The sequence below is a fragment of the Gallus gallus genome, chromosome 2 (genome assembly GCF_016699485.2).
Source record: "Gallus gallus isolate bGalGal1 chromosome 2, bGalGal1.mat.broiler.GRCg7b, whole genome shotgun sequence".
NCBI lineage: Eukaryota > Metazoa > Chordata > Aves > Galliformes > Phasianidae > Gallus > Gallus gallus.
The window spans coordinates 46,910,062-46,929,913 of NC_052533.1; the positions used below are offsets into that span (position 1 = coordinate 46,910,062).

Consider the following 19,852-nt stretch of genomic DNA (forward strand, 5'->3'; position numbering starts at 1 on the left):
CCTTCTCTTCATTTTTCATCTGCTCACCTCAGAGATTTACAAAGAATTGTTAATGTTCACAAAGTACTCATATCTTGTAATATTGTCAATTAAAAAATACCTTGAGGAACAAATAAAAGAATAGTCAGTAAAGTCTGATGCCACATTAAACTATGAGGAGAATACAATTCATGTAACTGTTGTTCATTGCATGGCCATTTCTTGGTCTGAATACTGGAAACAGCAAAATTACTCTGACAAAATAGTTATGTAGCATGTCACTAGGAGTTGAGTCATAGTACATCCATGGAAGTGTTAATTAGAAAACACCATTCCTTTCCTTTCATGTAATAGTAATAGAATCATAGAATGGCACAGAATCATAGAATGGCCTGGGTTGAAAAGGACCACAATGATCATTGAGTTTCAACCCCCCTGCTACGTGCAGGGTCTCCAACCACCAGACCAGGCTGCCCAGAGCCACATCCAGCCTGGCCTTGAATGCCTGCAGGGATGGGGCATCCACGACCTCCTTGGGCAACCTGTTCCAGTGTGTCACCACCCTCTGTGTGAAAAGCTTCTTCCTAATATCCAACCTAAACCTCCCCTGTCCCAGTTTAAAACCATTCCCCCCTGTCCTATCACCGTCCACCCTCATAAACAGCCATTCCCCCTCCTGTTTATATGCTCCCTTCAAGTACTGGAAGGCCGCAATGAGGTCTCCCCGGAGCCTTCTCTTCTCCAAGCTAAACAAGCGCAGTTTCCTCAACTTTTCCCCAAAGGAGAGGTGCTCCAGCCTTCTGGTCATCTTAGTGGCCCTCCTCTGGACCTGCTCCAAGAGCTCCACATCCTTCCTGTACTTGGGGCCCCAGTAGTAGTGTGTTTTTTCAAGCCTTCTCCCCTTATAGATCCCTATAAGCTTTGCAGGAGAGATGCATACCCTTGAGTAAGGACAAGATAATTGTTTGTTCCATGGTTAACTCTTCTGAAGCCCTTGGAAGTCCTCTGGATCTCTAGGAGTCTGCAGACCACATGTTGTAAACCACTGTCTCTGACTGTATAGCTCACACAGGCAAAAAAAGGGAAGGGAAGGGAAGGGAAGGGAAGGGAAGGGAAGGGAAGGGAAGGGAAGGGAAGGGAAGGGAAGGGAAGGGAAGGGAAGGGAAGGGAAGGGAAGGGAAGGGAAGGGAAGGGAAGGGAAGGGAAGGGAAGGGAAGGGAAGGGAAGGGAAGGGAAGGGAAGGGAAGGGAAGGGAAGGGAAGGGAAAGGGAAAGGGAAAGGGAAAGGGAAAGGAAAAGGAAAAGGAAAAGGAAAAGGAAAAGGAAAAGGAAAAGGAAAAGGAAAAGGAAAAGGAAAAGGAAAAAAAAGAAAAAGAGAAAGAAAAAGAGCCTGTTAAATCAAAACTCATTCCCTTGGTCTTTCTAGTAATGTACACTGTGTAATAATTCAGTGTATGAAACATTCAGCGCCCTCAATGCTAGCAATATTCTTGAAAGGAAGAAAGGAGTTTGTTTTGACTGTACTATATCAGATGTCCTTCCTAAGACTTTGTCTCTTTCTTTATCTGTCTTTTTTCCCCCATTGCCACTGCTCTATTTGCTCTGGCCAACAACCACACATGTAGCCCTGGTCTGAGTTAGGGTTCCAGTACATTGGCTCACCTCTGCCTTCTTAGTCCAGCTCCTACCACGTGCCAGGTAGTACTACAATCTGCTTTGAAACTCACATACTTCAGTGTTTCCATTCCACTGCAAATTGAGGGTGTTATTTGATTCTGCAAAAACAAATATTACAAAGGTGTTGCCTCTTGAAGTTTTGGAACTTCTGTCACCAATGCACAAGGGTCTGTAATTACAGCAATGTACCCCTCCATCCTCCACAGCTGCCTCCAGTAGTGTTCCCCCTCATTAGAAATCTATCCTATAATTTCGGATTAGAACTGGAACATAAGGTAGTAATTGGCCCTTTCTGTTCTAGTCTTTGCAGATTTTACATTGTCAAGATGAGGCATTTGTTGTTCTTAAACCTTTCCACCCCTTGGCAATAGGTCTTGAACTTCATTTTGCTTTGCTTCGCCTACATTGGCAGTTGCCCTGGTTCTGTTGCTGTGAGAGCTGGCTGCAGACAGCTTTTCTTCAGGAAGAGCAAGCCTCAATTCTCTTGGTAATAGTACAGCCACTGATTTATTTATTTTTTCTCACCACTTGACGTTCAGCTTTTTGCTACACTGGTGACCTGCGTCACTTTCCCATTGCTACTCTGGCTGTGAAAATCATAGAAGAAAGTGATGTGAAATTATAGGCTTTGTCAGTGCCCTGTTTTAAATATCTTCTTTCTGGAAAAAGGAACAAGGTATGTATCTCATTATTCATTATTTTTAAAATGACAAATCCTTTAAAATTGTGTTTGTTCCCTGTATAGGAGAGAAATATGAGAGACTTTCTCGAGCTCAGAATATGTTATTGCTGCCTTAGTGCTGGTCAGGTCACACCTGGAGTGCTGGGTCCGTTTCTGGGCCCTCCAGTATAAAAAAAGATACAGACATACTGGAAAGAGTTCAACGTAGGGCCACGAAGATGATGAAGAGGCTGGAGCATCTCTCCTATGAGGAAAGGCTGAGAGATCTGGGCCTGTTCAGCCCGGAGAAGAAGCAGTTCAAGGGGTCTCATTCACACCTATGTATAGCTGAAGGGAGGGTGCCAAAAGGATGGGGCCAGGCTCTTTCCAGTGGTGCCCAATGCCAGGACAAGAGGCAATGGACACAAACTGGCATACAGGGGGTTTCCCCTGAGCGTCAGCAAATATTTTTTCAGTGCACAGGTGCTGGACTGCTTGCATGGGCTGCCCAGAGGCTATGGAGTCTCCTCCTTGAAGATCTTCAAAAGCTGCCTGGATGTGGGCCTGGGTGCCCTGCTGTGTATGGCCCTGCTTGTGCAGGAATTGGAGCAGATGGACCCAGAGGTCCCTGCCCACATCAGCCATTCTGAGTTTGCATGATTCTTTCTGAAAGTCATAGTAATAGGTGCTGAGCTGTATTTGCTAGTATGACATAGCAACATATAGGTAATGTAAATTTGTGAGCGAGCTCCTTTTAGTTATATATTTATTTTGATTTCAATTGGCAAAATACAAAAAAGCATTTCTTATTCTGGCCTCCAAACTCATTTAACAGTAGATTAAGGAAGCAGACCAACCCCCTAAAAGCTTTAGCAAACCATGAGCTTTTTCCCATATGCCAGGATGCATCACCAGATTTTTTCAAGAGAAGAAAATGGACAAAAAGGCCTCTGCATGAGTGGGCTGGGGGCAGAGGTCTGTATATATGTACATGGAGCTGCAGCACTTAAACTGTTTCCTCCTCTGATCTTTCTGCCTCTTGCCTCAGTGTCTGCATGGCTGAGGTGTGTACACGCGTGCACATGTGTGTATACATGTATGTGTTGCTCCAGATATATGTGCACTGGGCTTGACTGACTACACACTGTGTTGGCTGTTCCTGATGTTTCCTGTTTCAGCTTTCCCACCCCTTGAACCACCAACACTGATTCCCTTCTGCTTTATTGCTGCCAATACACCATACAATGCCAAAGATACGTTTTTAAGTAAGTTCCACAGGCAACGCCATCTTTCTTTCTAATTACCCCCAGTTAGTGGGGATAAACATTTCCTCAGAGGGTACAATGTTAAACCACATTCCAGTATTCATCCTGACTTTCTGGTAAGGCTAAGCTTTAAAAAAATGATCTTCTTCCCAGTGGGAAGCAGAAAATTCTGTCCTCAAAAGCACTTCTGAAAATCAAGCCTTTTCTTCTGGAGGAAAGTGTGCAGCTTGCAGTTGCCGACTCTCTTCATGTGTTCCCATGAGTGGAGATGGCCCTAATCTGACTTTTCCTTTCTCATCATACTCGGTGCATTTGCTTCCTTTATGGGCTGTGTTTGTTTAGTTTCTTGCTGTTTGCCGTATTAACTTCTTTATTTCTTTTTCGTCAGGAGTTTGATGCATATTTTAATGTAGAGTCTTGATTCTGTACCCTGCTCTCCTCTGTTCAGGTGGGTTTAGCATGTCGACTGTACGAGGATGTGCCTTTGCTGTCATTTTCACACTTTGAACATTAGTGCTTTGTTGAAGTGTGAGACTGCGGGGGGAAAGTCCAAAAATGAAAACTGTAAAACAAAGCCCTATTGGCAGCAAAGGGAAAACGAAACGAAAAATGGAAAAAAGCTATATGCATAAGAAAGATTAATGAAACAGGCATAGGGTTAAAAGAAAAAAAAAAAAAAAAGCCTAATTTCTTCCCACAGACTGAATCCAGATGTTACTCAATTAAAGAATCACATTTAAATACAAAAGAATCATACTCACTGCATTGTACAATCACTTCATTTTTGGAGTAAGAAAGAATATGAAAAATCCAGAGTTAGTAATGCCCTCCTTTCACAAGAATCCAAATCTTAGCATGCTTTAAGGCCACTGTGCAATATGATCCTCTTATCTCTGGTAAAAGTCTGAGGTTTATCACCAGCTTTTGACACAGATGAACTCAAGATATTGCTGCTTTTCCACAGAAGCTCTCTGGGATCAGTGGGGTCATTCTGAAGATGAAAACTATCTGCACTCCCTGCAGAAATACCTGAAAGGGCCGTAATGGTTATCTGCCTTGCTTCACATCCCCTCATGGAAAGCTGGTTGTCAGTATTTGTGCCAGTGGTATTTCATTTTCTGAGACACCTCAGATTTTAAAATAAACAGTTCTGTGTATCTCATAATTGGTACTGAACAGCACACTCACCAGGCTATAGCCCAGCCTGGGAATGGTGAATGTCAGAAGGAGAGAAAAAATAACTCAAAGTAAGTTTGAAAAAAAGATGAGTAGCACTGACAGATGGTACAGCCCTTTTAGGAAATCACGACTTTCCCATCCTTCTACCAGTTGCTAAATAGAGACTACAGATGAGAGAATTATCAAGAATTTCAGCAGTCAGGTAGTACTTAATGCTGATGGTCTTAGGCACCCTTGAAGCCATCTGACACAACTTCCATCTTATCCAACCTGCTTCTTGGATGGTGGAATTCATCTCTGCAGTTCTTTATTTCTAAATGGGAAGAGAGGGATACCCTACTTTTTAGACTGATCAGAAGGCTGCTCAGATGCATTACCAAGTCCACTGTGCAGTTGTGCAAAGGCAAATGGGAACGTGTCAGAATACATTTCTCTGCAGACAAGTGATTCCACATGCAGTAGCTGCTCTCACCCAGAACAGTGATCTTCCTCTTTGCCACTTTCCATGGGACAGGGTTCATCCCCATTAATGACTGAATATCCTTCCCAAGCACTCCAGGGATAGTTGCCAAGAGACGGTGATGTAACGCTCACAACAGAAATGAAACTCAGATGAGTTGAGGGGAATGTGTATGAAGAGCATGCATTTGCTACAGAAATTCATCTGGCAAAGAAATAGGAAAAAAAAAAAAAAAAAAAAGCAGATCACTGCTTGCTTTGAAAAAAACATTGCAAAATGCATATTGTTTACTTCAGCCTTCCTTCAGCAGAAGCAGTGACATATTGTCTGCAAAATTACCACCCGCATCCCCTACTTTAACTGTATTGTATCCAATAATTCCTCTAAAGAGAAAAGCTGTAGATACCTTCCAGAGATACAGTCCTCAGAGCTGGACAAAGACATGTTTACAGCAGGCTCCTCTCAGTGACACATAGAATGCTACGAAGGGGCAATAAGGTGGCCATGTTCCCTCCACTCTCTCATCTGAGATATAACTGGCCCTTGTTTCAGCAAAAGGACAGAGAAAAAGTTGCCCTTTATTTGGTAGCCATACACAACAGAGACAGTTACGATGGGAAGGGATAGAACTTAGTGATGAGCTTACTGGAGAACTCCCTTACTTAAGAATTGAGAGCTGTCAGCAGAGGTGTTTGCATGTGTGGGATGGAGTCCCTCATCATCACGGAGAGGGATGCAGTTACATGCTACAAACTAATAATTCACAAAGGGCCTTCTGAGAGGCTAAAAAGTACCAGGCTTCTACATTTCTGTAGTGAAGAGCACTAAAGAGAGCCCAATACACCTCTTGGTGTTACTGGAAGAAACCATTTTGCTGTAGTATAAGCAAAGTTTAGGTGATTGGCAGCCAAACATGCTGCAGATTAACTGCACGTGATTATGACACGTGAGATGGAAAGCACAGAAAAAAAACGAAGACTGGGAGAGCTGGCAAGGAGGACAGGGCCAGTGATGGCAGCTGGAGAATATCCATAAATTTTATGGCTACAAAGCAAGATAATGCAAAGCAAAGGCTGTAAAAGTGACTAATATGAATGAAGGCCACTACAGAGAAGGAGCAGGGTTGGCTGAATGCAGCAGCCAATGAAGACGTGCTTTTGGGCTGAAGTACAGGCTTGCTCCCCAGATCTTCTTCAGGACGCATTGTGTCTCCTACTCCCTATAACAAAAGCTTTCCCATCTAACATTCCTCTTTCATTTTTTTTTTGGTTTGACTCTGACTGTAACGACCTCATTTTCAGCTGGCACTATATAGTTTTTGCTGTGTGGTCTGTAACTTTCTCAGCCAGGCTGTAAGCTCCATGGTATGCTTGCTACCCCAGCTGAATTTCTATGCCTGGCCTTCTATACTGTGCTGTGCAAACCGTGATAGTAGTGAAGTATGAAGCCTGGTATGAAGACACAGTATCAAAAGCACACCATGGGTGTTGTATGTATGTATAATAACCTACACAGCTGTAAAAATGAGTCGTATGTGTACATTACAAAAGGGTGGGATTTACAACTTGTACATGCAGAACTATTCTTGCAAAAGAGTTGAAATAGTAGCAGAGCAGTTGCCTAGGCAAAAAGCAGTGATAAAAGAAAGTTCATTTTAATTTGGAGAGGACTTCCTGTGCAAGAAGAGCACTATGTTATGTTCATGCAGAAGTGAGCGGTGCCACCACAAGACTAAAATGACCCATATGCACTTGAGATCTCATCAAATTCAGATGCAGTCAAGAAATTTAAGCATCAAAAAACACTTTTTTTTTTTCCCCCTAAAACATTTGTAGCTCACAGAAAGCCTCCCCACTTGGTGAGAAGCCATGATGTATTTCTAAAGCATGAAATATCTCAGGCAGAGCTGTCACCAGTGAAAAACAATTTGGACTCAAGTGAAAGAAGTGGTAAAAAAAAGTGTAATAGGAAGCCATTATAGGCACTGGGGGAGGATGAGAAAGCAGAACAGGAAATGTTTGTGCAGATAAAGGAAGCCTGCAAAGCAACTACAACAGGGATCATAGGAATTTCAATCTGCCTGTCACTGTGTGGAATTGTAATTAGGAAATCTCAAATGTGTGCGAAAAACTGAGGACTTAGCATAGCCCCGAATCACATTTAGACAGTTATTGGGTGTGCAGCTAGAGATATAGCTCAGAAAGCTCACAGCCTGGAGGTCCTTGCTTCTCCCTCAGCTCCAAACGAGTGCAGGTCGGAAAGCTTCAGTTCATTGACCTTCTGGGTTATACCACCGCCTGTTTTCTCAGGCCTGCTGCAGATGGCTGGGGGCTGACATGTTCACAGAGGATGTCATTCATTTAGCTTGTGGAGATTGATTCTTGTCATGTTTGTGGAGTGAATGAACTATAAATTGTTGAGAAGATGACTTTGTAAACTACAGGATGGTCAAGTCTTTATTCTTCTGGAAGGTGTTGTGATTAGGGGTTTTTATCACTTGAGTTATTCTTAAACAATGATGGAATATATGATAAGCAATAACTACCATTTTTGGAAACTACAATATTCATTAAAAAAGTGTAGTTCCTTTTCCAGTAAAAAAAAAAAATAATTAGATACAAAGTATTCTGCTGCCACCAACACCATCTTGGCTTTTGTGAGGTGCAAATTCTCCTCTGTAAAAGCGCATTAATGGATGAGAAGCTTTGGAAAAACTTATTTCTTGCAGTTATAAGAAACTATTGCTAAGTGAAAATTACTGGATGTTACTCAGGTGATGTTAAAGCTTCAGTCTGGCACCTCTGGTTTTCTGTCTGTCCCCAACTTCTGCTTGCCTTCTGCTCAGGCTCTGTGTGTCCTCTGCACTGCTGCAGATCTTTCATTTTCCACCTGTTCGTTCCATTGACCACTCAATGCCCTTGATGCATACCTCGTCCAAAAAAAGCACGTTCTGCCATGAGGTCACAATAAATCAAGTGGAAGTCCCCTCTGATGCTGGTCTTGAACAGACTGGAAGAACACCAGCCCATACTAAGAGGACTGCTGCCAGGAAATACAAAGTGTTGCAAGAGTAACCACCAAATATTTATGGGCAGCGGTTCAAAGCATGTTCTTCTGAGAAGCTGAAGCTGTAAAATTCACAGTGCTAGGCTTCATTTTTGCAAAGATGCATCTGAACAAGCATCCGGTATGTTCTGATTCATAGCATGGGCCTGCTAGTGGATAATTCTGCACAACAGTAATCACTTCAAGATTTGTCCTGACCGTATTCAAGATTCCTGCTATCATGCAGATTGTTCTCCGACATCTGCTAATATGGATAACACACTTTATTTGTAGTGTTTTACCTTTCCTGGTCTTCATTTGCCCTGGTGAAAGATGATCTAGCCGAATATTTCTCAAGACATAACTGTTGTGTCTGATGTCGGGCTTGTTTGTGTAACAGGGATTGCACTTGAGAGCTTTGCAGGAATGAGAACAAGCACTGATTTCACAACGAGGCTGAGATTCACAAAGGTTTCAGTGAAACAGTGGGAGAAGAGTGCAGATAGTAAATTCCACTTCCCTCTGATGCATGTATACGCTGGTTTCCAAAAGCTCTGCAGACAGGTTTTCAAGAACTAATTGGAGAATCAAACTTTTTCCTTGGAAACTCTCATTAGCAGCCTGCAGAAATGCCTGCTTTATTTTAATGAGCCTTTGTAGTAGTTTCACACAACTGTTTTCATAATCTAAAAGCTCTTCTTTAAATAGCTGTGACAATCAAGCCAATTATGCTCCCATGGACCAATTTTTAGTTATCTTTGGTTTGCTTCCACTAGAAACATATTTGTGTCCCTTTGCTGTCATCTGAAATGTTTTTTTGGAATTCAGTACTATTTATCTCACTAATTACCCTTTAACTTGCTTTGCTTATTTTTACAAATTTCCTTGTTTTCCCCCTACTAGATTATTTATTTTTTTAAGGTTTACTCCTTATTGTTCTACTGACCTGCGAGGCTCTGAGGCTTTGGGATATTTTTCCTATTTAAAATTCAAAAGGAAACATTTCAATTTCCTTTTTTCTTCTTCTTCTTTTTTTTTTTCCCCAAATATTTTCTGCCAGCAGTTCCCTTTGATACGATTGCTTAATTTGGTTTCCCCAACTCATAGAAATTTATGTTAAAGTGGGAGTAGAAGAGATTCTTTTGGCAGCCTGCCTGCTGAACTCTAGAAATGCCACTTCACATAGTCCACGCTTTGGATGGTTGAGTGAGTTCCAGGGAATAGAGCTGGGAAGACAACCCTGCCGACTGAAGCCTTTTAATCCGAGGAGAGGGGAAGCCAACCTCCAGAGCGCTTGATCCTAATCATCATGTCTGCTTTATTTTGACTGCTTCCTCTTGGCAAAGTAGTTCATTCTCTTTGCCACTTAATTTGTTGATCACTGTGATAACTCTGCCAGCAGGCACTAATGGTGCCACTGGATTTGGTGACACTGACACCCGTATGCAAATAAACAGAGAGGATAATGCCACGCAGACAACTACGTAGTTATCAGGTATTAATGACTTTAGAGTGGTGCTTACCTGGATCTCCTTTGAGACAGGAATCTGACAGAGAAAGCATGACCCTGTTGTTACTCCGTGGTCATATCCCAAACAAGATGATCCTCATTATACAGCTGAGAAGTCCTGAAAGCATTTCAGTCTTTCCTAATGGGAAAACAAACTGCAGGTTAACACTCGATCTTTGTATGGAAAATGTTAAAATTCACAGCAGATTTCCAGACGTCTGCTTCCCAACTGTTTTTAAAATCTAGGTCATTATATATAGGTGGCATCAGATAAGTCTCCATAGAAGTTTCAGAATGTTTTAAACAGAAAAACGAGTCAGATCACTGTGAGGCTGGTAACTGTCTAACACAAGTTTTTCATGCGTACAGTCCAAGGAAGGTTAAATATCTTTCTTGACCTCTCATTTTTAACTTGAACTCTGGGAATTTTTAACTTGTCACGTTCTCGTAGCTGTGTAAGGTGGTATTTTGCAGGTAAAATTGCTATTTCGATCTGTTTGCAGATTTTTGCCATCCAGTGCAGTAAAATTAATCCTTCTACCTTGTTCCAAGCCTTGGCCATTCACTTCCACATGCTGTGCAGTCACTCTTTGATTGAAGGTGTTCTCCATGAGCTGAAATGTCCGATGTGCCTCATATACTACGTTTCCCTTGATTTTGTTAGTGTTATTCTTTTCCACATTGGCCCAGCCTGGAACTGGAAAAGCACTTCCAAAATGCGCTCCCCTCCCTCTTTGCTCCTTTATGCAAATAATTTCTGCACTCACACGCATGCCTGCAAATAATTTTCACATTACCGAGCAGGACGCATTAGGGTGAGCCATGACAGAGCAGTGGAGCAGGACAGCACTGTGCTGGAGGGCCTCTGGGCTGGGTGCTGCCAGGAACTAACAAGGGGACTGGTGGGGGAATATGGGTGCTGAGGCTTCCAGAACCATTGGCAGGGAAACAGAGAGGCACTGGCCCCAAGTACGCAGGTGATTTCAGTCACAGTGTCAAGACAGCGGTAGATGCTCTGAATCGTGCACTTCCTACAGGTAAAAGCTACTTGACCTGTGAAGCAAAATGTTGGAGAGGATCCTGATGTAACTGCCTGCAGACATCGGCTCGGGAACGTTTATCCCGGTTCCTTTGGCCTGGATCAGGTCCACTGCTTCTGGGTGTAATGCATTACAGGCAGGACTGGATTCCCTGCCGGAAGAACAGAGCCACGGGGCCCCTCACAGCCCCAGGACAGCACTGCAAGCCAAAAGCCTGACGCATTTTCCCACCGCCTGAGTGCCTGAGAACTCAGCTGAAAGCCAGGCCAGCTGAGAAGGTCCCTGCTAGCCTCAGTAAAATGTGTGACATTTGGCAGCTCCGTTGCTCTATGGGCTATTGAGACACGTAACAATGCTACCAGTACCTCCAGAAGACCATGGGTTCATCTCCCATGTTGCTCTCCATGGTGCCACGACCCCAACAACTCCAATAATGCCACCACTTTCTGAATGTAAATCCACCTGCATCTGCAATTATTTGTTTCCTTTATCCTTAAGCTTTTTATATCTGCTGTTGCTCACAATTGCCAAAGGATAAACTTGTCACTTTTTTCCTTTCTTTCAATTGTGGCAAATCCAATCTCCTTGTGCCTGTTGCAAATTCTTCTGCCACTGAGCTCTTCTGGCATCATGCTGGCTTACATTTTTTTGGGGCAGAGAGGAAACTTTTTTGTGTGGTCATTTAATGCATGAGAAAACTCATGAATAGACTTTCTTGGTAACTGAAATGCTGTTTTTATCTGCAGAATAGAGACAGCCTAACACTGCAAGCTTCCTCCTGCTGCCCTGGCAGTCTCCTGCAATTCCAATTTGGTGCGGCTGCTTTTTTGGAAGGAAAAAAACAGCTAGAACTCTGTGCTATTCGCTCTCATTGCTGGGGCTAATCAATGAAACAATTGTACTTTTGGTGATGTGAGCACCGGCTGTGCATTTAAACTGCTAGGAAACCAGTTGCATCAGTAAGCCAGCAGGTGAAAAGCAGGATCCAGGACAGTGCCTATGAACACGGACCAGATCTGAACCCACAGCATAGTTGAATAACTTTGCAGACTATTTTCAAACAGTTGAAATACCCTGTTCCTCCGTAAGGGCCAATTTGTGATTTCACAACCTGCTGCTGTGGAATGTCAAGAGCAGATCATAATTACTTCAGCTAGGGCATATAGAACAGCAACACATAGACTGCTCAATCCGAACATTAAAAAGTCTTTGTACAACTAACAAGTAATTAGATAAAAGTAAATGGAGGATCAATATCCTGTGCAAGATAAACCATTTTCAAACAACAAAGTGCAGAAGTCCACGTGCATTGTCGGTGGCTCCTTAAATCTCTGGGAAAAGGCCCTCTTTCCTGGCCATGGAAGTGGAATTTCTTCCCTGAAGATGGCTAGAAGCAATACAGCCATCTACTGACTGACACGGTTAACCACAGCGTGTTTATGTGCTTGTCTTTTAACTCAGCCTCTTATTTTCATCTCAAAATTGTGGCCTGTGGAAAACTGGTTTTCAGTAGAAGCTAATTACTGAAGCACACAATTAATAGCTGATTAGTAACTTGCTGGCTCTCCTTATTACTCATTGCTTTGACATCTGGTTAGGTAGCTGCATGCATAGGCACCTCTGTTTAAGCCTAAGATGGCGTTATCATGCAGCTGACATGCAAGGACGTCCTTGCCACTATCTCCACTGCTCTGTAGTGCTAAGAGAAAATCATAACCTTCCATGGAAGAATGAGACATGACACCCTGATGTCTGTGGCTACCCTGTTCCCCTTTCGACACCGCAGGATGATTTTGATGAACGTTGATCCCACTGCAGACGTCAAATAAATACTTCAGGCACTGGTGACTGAGAAGGGTCAACTTCTCATTGATGGAGCACCTGGTAAGGTGGTGGGAGTGTTTGACTTGGGAATTATGCATGATATTTTGCTGTGTTTCTCTGATAGCTGGTCGCAGGCTGCCTGATGGTGCAGGTGTTTGGGAATGGAGACTGACATGTAATATGGTACCTACGGACCCTTTATGGTACTTGTCCTGGGGCCTCTTATGTCCTAAGACCCTGAAAACTTGCCGGAAGTCCATGTCTTGCCACAGACTCTCATTAGAGCAAGCAACTATTGCAAAGCATTTTGAGTTCACACAGCAGTAATGAAAGATGCAAAAATGGAGACAACGTAAGTGGATGAAATACTACTTTCAATGATGGTTTGTACTGTACCTAGATCCTGGATGAATGTCAGGTAGTTGTCCTTCAATAGAAGACTTTCCTAATCCTTAAAGTAAAATGAAGTGCTGGTTTACAATCATGTAAGGCTCAGCAGGAACAATGTCTGTGTCAGCAAACTGAAAAAAAATACCTGGCATACTTGGTGCATGAGTAGTTGGTTGAGCAGCCCAAAAAGCACTCAAGAAAACATGGTGAGACAACACACTATGTGTAAATATATGTGTAAACAGTCTTACATTGCAATGAAATGACTGTTGGGATGAAGACTGACCCAAGCCTGCAGAATGAAACTCATAGCGGTTTACAGGACATGGTTTTTACAAATGGTGAAGGAAGTTCCACAATGCTCCCACATCCTCCTTACAGGAGGAGCCGTGTAACCTGCAGTGCTGCTGTGCAAGCTCTAAGCACTCTGTAGGCAGAAGGCTGATTGCAATTGTTGGAGCTAGCTGACCTACATAGGCACATATGGCTCCTGCCCTTACTGGAACTGGAGCATCCACATTTATGCGACTAACACTTCCCTTTGAAGTGTCACTATAAGGAAATTTTAACTGTGTTTAATCCCTGTTGCTTACACAACATATAGGCTGAAATCCCCTGCTGCAATTTCTAGAACAACCAAAAGCTAAGGCAGCAAGAGCAACAGCCAAAATGTCACTTCTAGGTTATTTTATTGTATCTTGCAATTGCAGCTGATATGTTACTATGGACTCAGAACAAAGTGCAAAGTTCCATACATACAAATAGCAAATATATGAGACTTCAAACTGAAAGTTGAGACTTTCCCTATGATTCTGAAGAATTTGTGAAAACTTTCTTTAAATAAGGGTGTGTTGCTTAATGGACAGAGATAAATGCCATGCTATTATAAAATCTTGCAGCTACGAGATTAGCATTTCAGGCTGAGAATATTGTACTTTCCAGAGGACAGATGTCAGGATGATGCCTAAAAAGACAAACAAGCAAAGAGAAGCATTTGGAAGCAAAATATTTGGAAGCATTTAGATGCAAAACCTAAAAGAGCTTGTTTTTACTCTAAAATAATTGAGAATGTTATCACAGCAGGTATGAGACAGTGGCTCAGACAGAACAAATTATAAATATACAAATTATATGAGTTTCCAGAACAATTGTATCTTGATTTTGTAGATATTTATGCCCAAATGGATGTAGTGAGTTTCCTGGGATTGTCGTGTGTAACGTTACTTGATGGAGTCTGTAAGACTGTAAGTCATGTGCAATGACATCTGCAGACTTGTAGGATGGGAACTTCAAAAATGATGAATTCCTCTGAAGAGCCATGGTTCTCTTCCTATGGCCTACATAGCACTTAGCAAACATTTGGTCATTTCCGCTACAGATAATGAGCCATGTATATAAATGATGAGCCATGTATACAAAGCTACTAAGCAGAGGCTGAGAAAAGACAAGGCATTTCATAATCATTGGACTGGCAGTTCTTAGAAGTTTTTCTTCTTCCCCTCACTAAGGTACCTTCTCAACTTTGCACGCTTTCTCAGCAATTTATGAATTTTTATGGGGCTGTTCTCAACTTGTAGACCACTGACACACGGCACAGAGTAGCACAGGAGAGAGAAATGCAAAGAGCAGAGATGGGAGGGATACTGTCATGCTGTGCATTGAGCATATGAGCAACGCTGCTCTGTTCTGCCCTTCCCATTTCCCTCATGCCACATCTCAGGAGATGGGGAGGCTCCTGGGGACAAACAGTGCTGTAGCAGTTCATGGAAGAGCAATCCTTTCTGTAATAGAATGCTCAATAGTCACTTGCATATCTTAATTCTTTCCACGCATATCCTTTTTTTGCTCTCACCCTCTAAATTTTGTTCAAACTGAAAAACAGGAATTTGGCCCCATGTCTGAGATTTCTGGGTAGCCAACAGTAGCAGTAGTGCAGATCAAATGGTGCCTGTCTTGATAAACAGCCGCTGCTCATACTCTGATCAGCTGTGCTTAAAATGAATGTAAATCTGAGGTACCTGTGGCATGTCACACTTATTGCACAGATGCTAGTTATCTGAGTTTGTGCCAGCAGATGCCTGTATTTGTGTTTTTGCCTGTGCTGCCCTGAGCCAAAATCAGATATGCTAGCACAAACTTTATGCAAGATAAGATAAAACGCTTTGAGAACATATCACAGATACCTTGTAACGTACAGCAATGACTTGACGTACAAGTTGCAGAACTTTTCCTTGGAGCACGGAAAGTACTGGCCTCCACCAAGTAGCTTATTTTCCTTCCTTGAAACTGGCGTCTTTTCCACTGGGCTGTTCTTAGACAGGGGAAAAGCTGTTTCATTTCGTTCCCCCTGTAAGCTGTGCTCTTCCCTAACCAATTTCTTCCTTGCTTTGCCCCAGCACTGGAGCTTGGCAGTATCCTGAGTTAACAAGTTTCATGGACTAACTACAGGCTATTGTAAAAAGAACTAAGAAAAGGGGTTGCATTGTTTTTAACTTTGTTTCTTGGTTTACTCTCAATTTATGAGATATCCCGTAGGATTTATTATTCCTATGGTTATGGGACCCAGAGCTCTGGGACAGCATGCACCATACCAGGATGTAGTGCCCCTGTCTGCAGACTGTTATGCATCTACCTCATTTCATCCTTGTCTGTAGAGCACAACGAGCTGGGCACCTAGCCTACACCTAGGCACTGTGCAGAGGTCTCTGCCCCAGAGGGCTTGTAACCTCAAAAGAAAGTCAAGCAAATAACAGAAAACAAGGAATCATTCAGAGCTGGGAGTAGTATTCCAAGTTTCAGTATCACTTTATCACATATTACCCTATCAGCGTCTGCATAGCAACTGACTGCAATTGCTTTCATGTGGGCAGCCTGCTAGGTCCCTTCATGTTAGTGGGGAATCACATGAATAAAGAAAGCTGAGGATGAAAGAAGACGATGGATCAGAGCAGTGATCTCCTGAGAAGCCTCTTTTGAGCAATAAGGTCAAAGGCTCTTTTAAAGTTAAAAACTAGTTATATTACCAGATTACTGTATTTTTAAATTCACTGCCCTGCAGAAGAAATCATCTTTTGTACCCATGCTGATTTGTCTCCAGTTTTTCTTGGGAGTGGCTCAGAATATTTGGAATTTAAAAAGACAAATAATTTGTAAACAGAAATGGTATTTTTTTTCTTGCAAAGACAAATGCTCTTTGGAAACAATTCGTGGAAGTGCCTCATTTTCCTGCATAGCCATCTTAGCAATTTGTTTTCAATTTGATGTTTGAAACTGTGTTTTCTTAGCATTCTACAATGAAACAAATTGTAGATAACTTAATATCGCTGTGATAGTTCTCCTACCGTTCAGAACGGATGAGAAATTACTGAAAAACAGGCGCAATTTGAACATATGCAGTAGGAAGAATTAAATAGAAAAAAAAAAATCCAAATAAAATTCTCTGCTAGATTTGTAAGCAAAAAGCCATTCTACACCACAGTCCATGTCTGAGATGAACCCATAGATCTGGTCTGAGAAGGTATAGCACAGCAGTCTAGCTCTTTCATTCCACAACGCTAGAGTATAAAGAAGGGTCCATTCAAGCTCTGTACCAGCAAGCTACTGCTCACTCAAATCTTTTCTAACCCTTACGTTTATCCGGCATCTTTGCCGTTTGATTTTCCTTGAAACAGTAAAATACCAAGACCCTTTCTTACCTGTGTGTGTCTTCTGAAGCACTTCATGCGTAACAGTGAGGGAAAGACTACAGATAACTGCTACTCTTCTTCAAATCTTGAAGCTATTACCAGGGCAGAAATATCCACGGATGATTCACGTTTTCATTTCACTGTTTCAAGAAGTTATTCCTTATGCATTTGTTGCCAAGTGAACCACCTGTGCTAGGACCAATGCACCCGGTAATACGTGTTTTCTGGATTAGTCAATGAAAATCACTTCATGCCTCTGCTGGAAACCAGGTAATTGGTCTTGCAACATTTTCTTCCCTGAGCTAATTGTTGAAACCATAGCGTGGCTGAATGCATTGGAAGTCCACATCCCTGTTGCAGTCCATCCCCGAGCAACCCTGTGCAGATTAGTGGGGCCTTAACCTGTCCTGTTCTCTACAGGTGATTTGCATGTGAAAGCGAGGGAAGATCCCTATTTCCCTCTCAGCCTGCTCCACTTGAATTCTCGGATGGCTAGAAAAGAGAAAGCTCATTAGCTTTCTCAAGGACAGAGAGTTTGTAAGGTCTCTTATTCTCTTATTAGCCACTAAGTCCACAAAACCCTCCATATTGCACTAGCTTCTGCTGCTAACCCTCATGAAATTTAATGGAAATTGGTCAGTGGGCTCAAAAGTTAGTGGGAGGATTGCCTGGTGCATGTAGAGAGCATCAGTCTGTAAGTCCTGACAAACAACCGAGAACCCATTATTAGATTTAAATATATATGCATTTCAGCTTGTTTACTTACAGAAATATCAGGACTGACAAATCATATGCCCCTTGCTGAAAGACTCAGGCATGTCGTCAAACCTGTCTGTCAGTGCTGCTAATATAGCTACAGGATTTCCAAAGACATCTTTGCTCATGGAAATCCATTATGGAAATTCCTACAGTGCTGCTGGGAATTAGCAAAATTTCTCATTCAGAGGAGGTGCTACACACTTCCAGAATGACAAAACCCATGTGAACATGACCTTTCCCTTAGTTTTCTTCAGGAATAAACCTCTCTGGCCTCATATATACAAGTGAAAGGAGCAAAACCAAGGCAAGCCCACTCTTTCCTCCTTGTACCTCAGGTTTTCCAGATGATTAAACAAATGTAAAATCTGTGATTTAGAACAGAACGTCCTGGAAGGGTCTGAAATAATGATTTTCTCAAATCTGTTTGTGCTAAGGAGGGAAATGTGGGAATCCTTGTCATTTTTTTTTTCATGGTCAGGCAGACATTTTAAAAGTGTCTTGGAAGAAACTAATGTTTCTGAGCATACAGATTCTCAAGTTCGTTCTGGTTGTGATCCCGCCTGCAGGTCAGTAATTTCACATGACCCCAACTATTAGTATAAATAGCAGAAGAGGCTGAATTTGTTAGTGACATCGCAGCTTGTAACTGCTATGATGTTACAGCTCCTAGACTGAACCCTGCTGGTTTGCATAAGGTAATGAAGGAAAAAGTCAGTCTAGAGTTCTTAGACTGCATACGCACAATCCTATCAGAAAATATATATATATATATCAAGGAACTGAGACTATATTTTGGTGGCAATAACCAGGGGTTTTGATCTATTCCAACTTGACAGATGGGTATCAGCATAGATTATAAATACAGTCTAACTTCTAATGCCTAACTTAATTTAAGTGTCTGGAGATACAGGATCCTAGATGATCGGAATTGCCTTTTGTGTAGTCTATTGGCTGCACGAGAAGCCTAAACTCTCAAATCAACTACCTGTGTTAGGCACTTGGAATCAGAAGCTGATCCCCTCAGCCTCTCATAACATTTCAGCATATGAATTCCTTTATTAAAAACATTCATTGGTAATACCATGCAATGTATATTCAGAAAATGTTTTCTGGATTGTAAATTAATGTCAGACTTTTTTTTTTTTTTTTTTTTTTACTAGTTTTAAAGTTCTATTCCTACAATGAGATCACAACAAGAGTACTTCTGACCTCGAGAGCCTGCGCACAGTACAGGGATATGCTCTCAGAGCTGACATACCATGCAGTTTCTAAAATGACACCATATAAGAGATCTTAGGTCATGACTTAGATTACTTGGTCATCCCAAGTCTGGAACGTTTCATAGTAGCCTATGTGTGTTATAGGAGCGCTATGTGAATTGTCAGACAATGAAATCGCAACCATCCGAAGTGCGAAGTTTTAAACTTATAATTTGCCTGGATTCTTGTGTATTAACCCTTGCAATTGCTTCTCTAGCTGATCCATTTTGGCGCATCACCACGCATACAAATATTTGACCAGCACTTGGAAATTCTATTCTATTCTTGGAAATTCTTGGGCACTTAAGTTGCATGCCCTGGTAATGACAGCATGTTCAGAATTCCAAGTGCAAATAATTGTTCCTTAACAAGGGAGAGAACTGGGAAAGTGATACGAGTATGTTAAATACTACATTTGAAAATGTCAAGTACCAGTTGTCCACATGTATGATTTGATAAGGCTGTTCAAGGAGAACAGGTGCTATAGAAACACAGCGGCCCCGCGCTCCACCTCGGACCTTAAGGTTTGCGAAGGAGCGCTTGTGGAGGCAAATAATTACGTGTCAATAAACAGAAAAATTCAGAGTGTTTTCTCTGTCTTTGTTGCTACATGAGCACCCTAGTTTTATTTAAAAGGAAAAATTAGGTACTGAGCGCTGAGGGTTTTTCTGCAGAATCCTGTGTTCATCTTTCCCTTTGGACAATGGAGTTCCTTGGGGTCCTTCTTTCGTCAGCAACCTTTGCCGTGCCTCTAGCTCGTCGTGCCGAGATTAACTAACATTCTCCTTCTTTGTCAGCGACACAAGCAAACCTGCTTCAAACTACAGCGCCTTCTGCAGTTACACGTGAAGACTGAAAGAAGTACGAGGAAAGCGCTGTTTTTCGCTACGGTGGGTATTTTAAAGTGTTTTAACAAGCCGTTTACTGTTCTGACCTAGATAGCGACAATGCCCTTTCATGTAGAAAAAATTACACGAAGACATCCCCGCCACACGACAGTGACGGAGGCAACGGACAGAGCAGGGCGGCTCTGCCCATACAGATACCTCCCGCCCCCACAGCCGCCACGTCACGTCACACCTCCCCCCCGTTCCCGCTGCCCGGCGGCAGGTCGCAGCG

At 42.3% G+C, this 19,852-nt stretch overlaps 1 long non-coding RNA gene across 1 annotated transcript; it reads right to left on the reverse strand.

The window, feature by feature from the left end:
• Positions 1–688: 688 nt before the first annotated feature.
• On the reverse strand, positions 689–19,769 carry LOC101749468. Its single transcript, XR_005855869.2, has 4 exons — positions 16,725–19,769; positions 9,789–9,914; positions 1,641–5,424; positions 689–1,034 (listed from the first exon to the last, which is right to left on the reverse strand). It is a non-coding gene; the product is annotated as an uncharacterized LOC101749468 (long non-coding RNA).
• Positions 19,770–19,852: the final 83 nt, after the last annotated feature.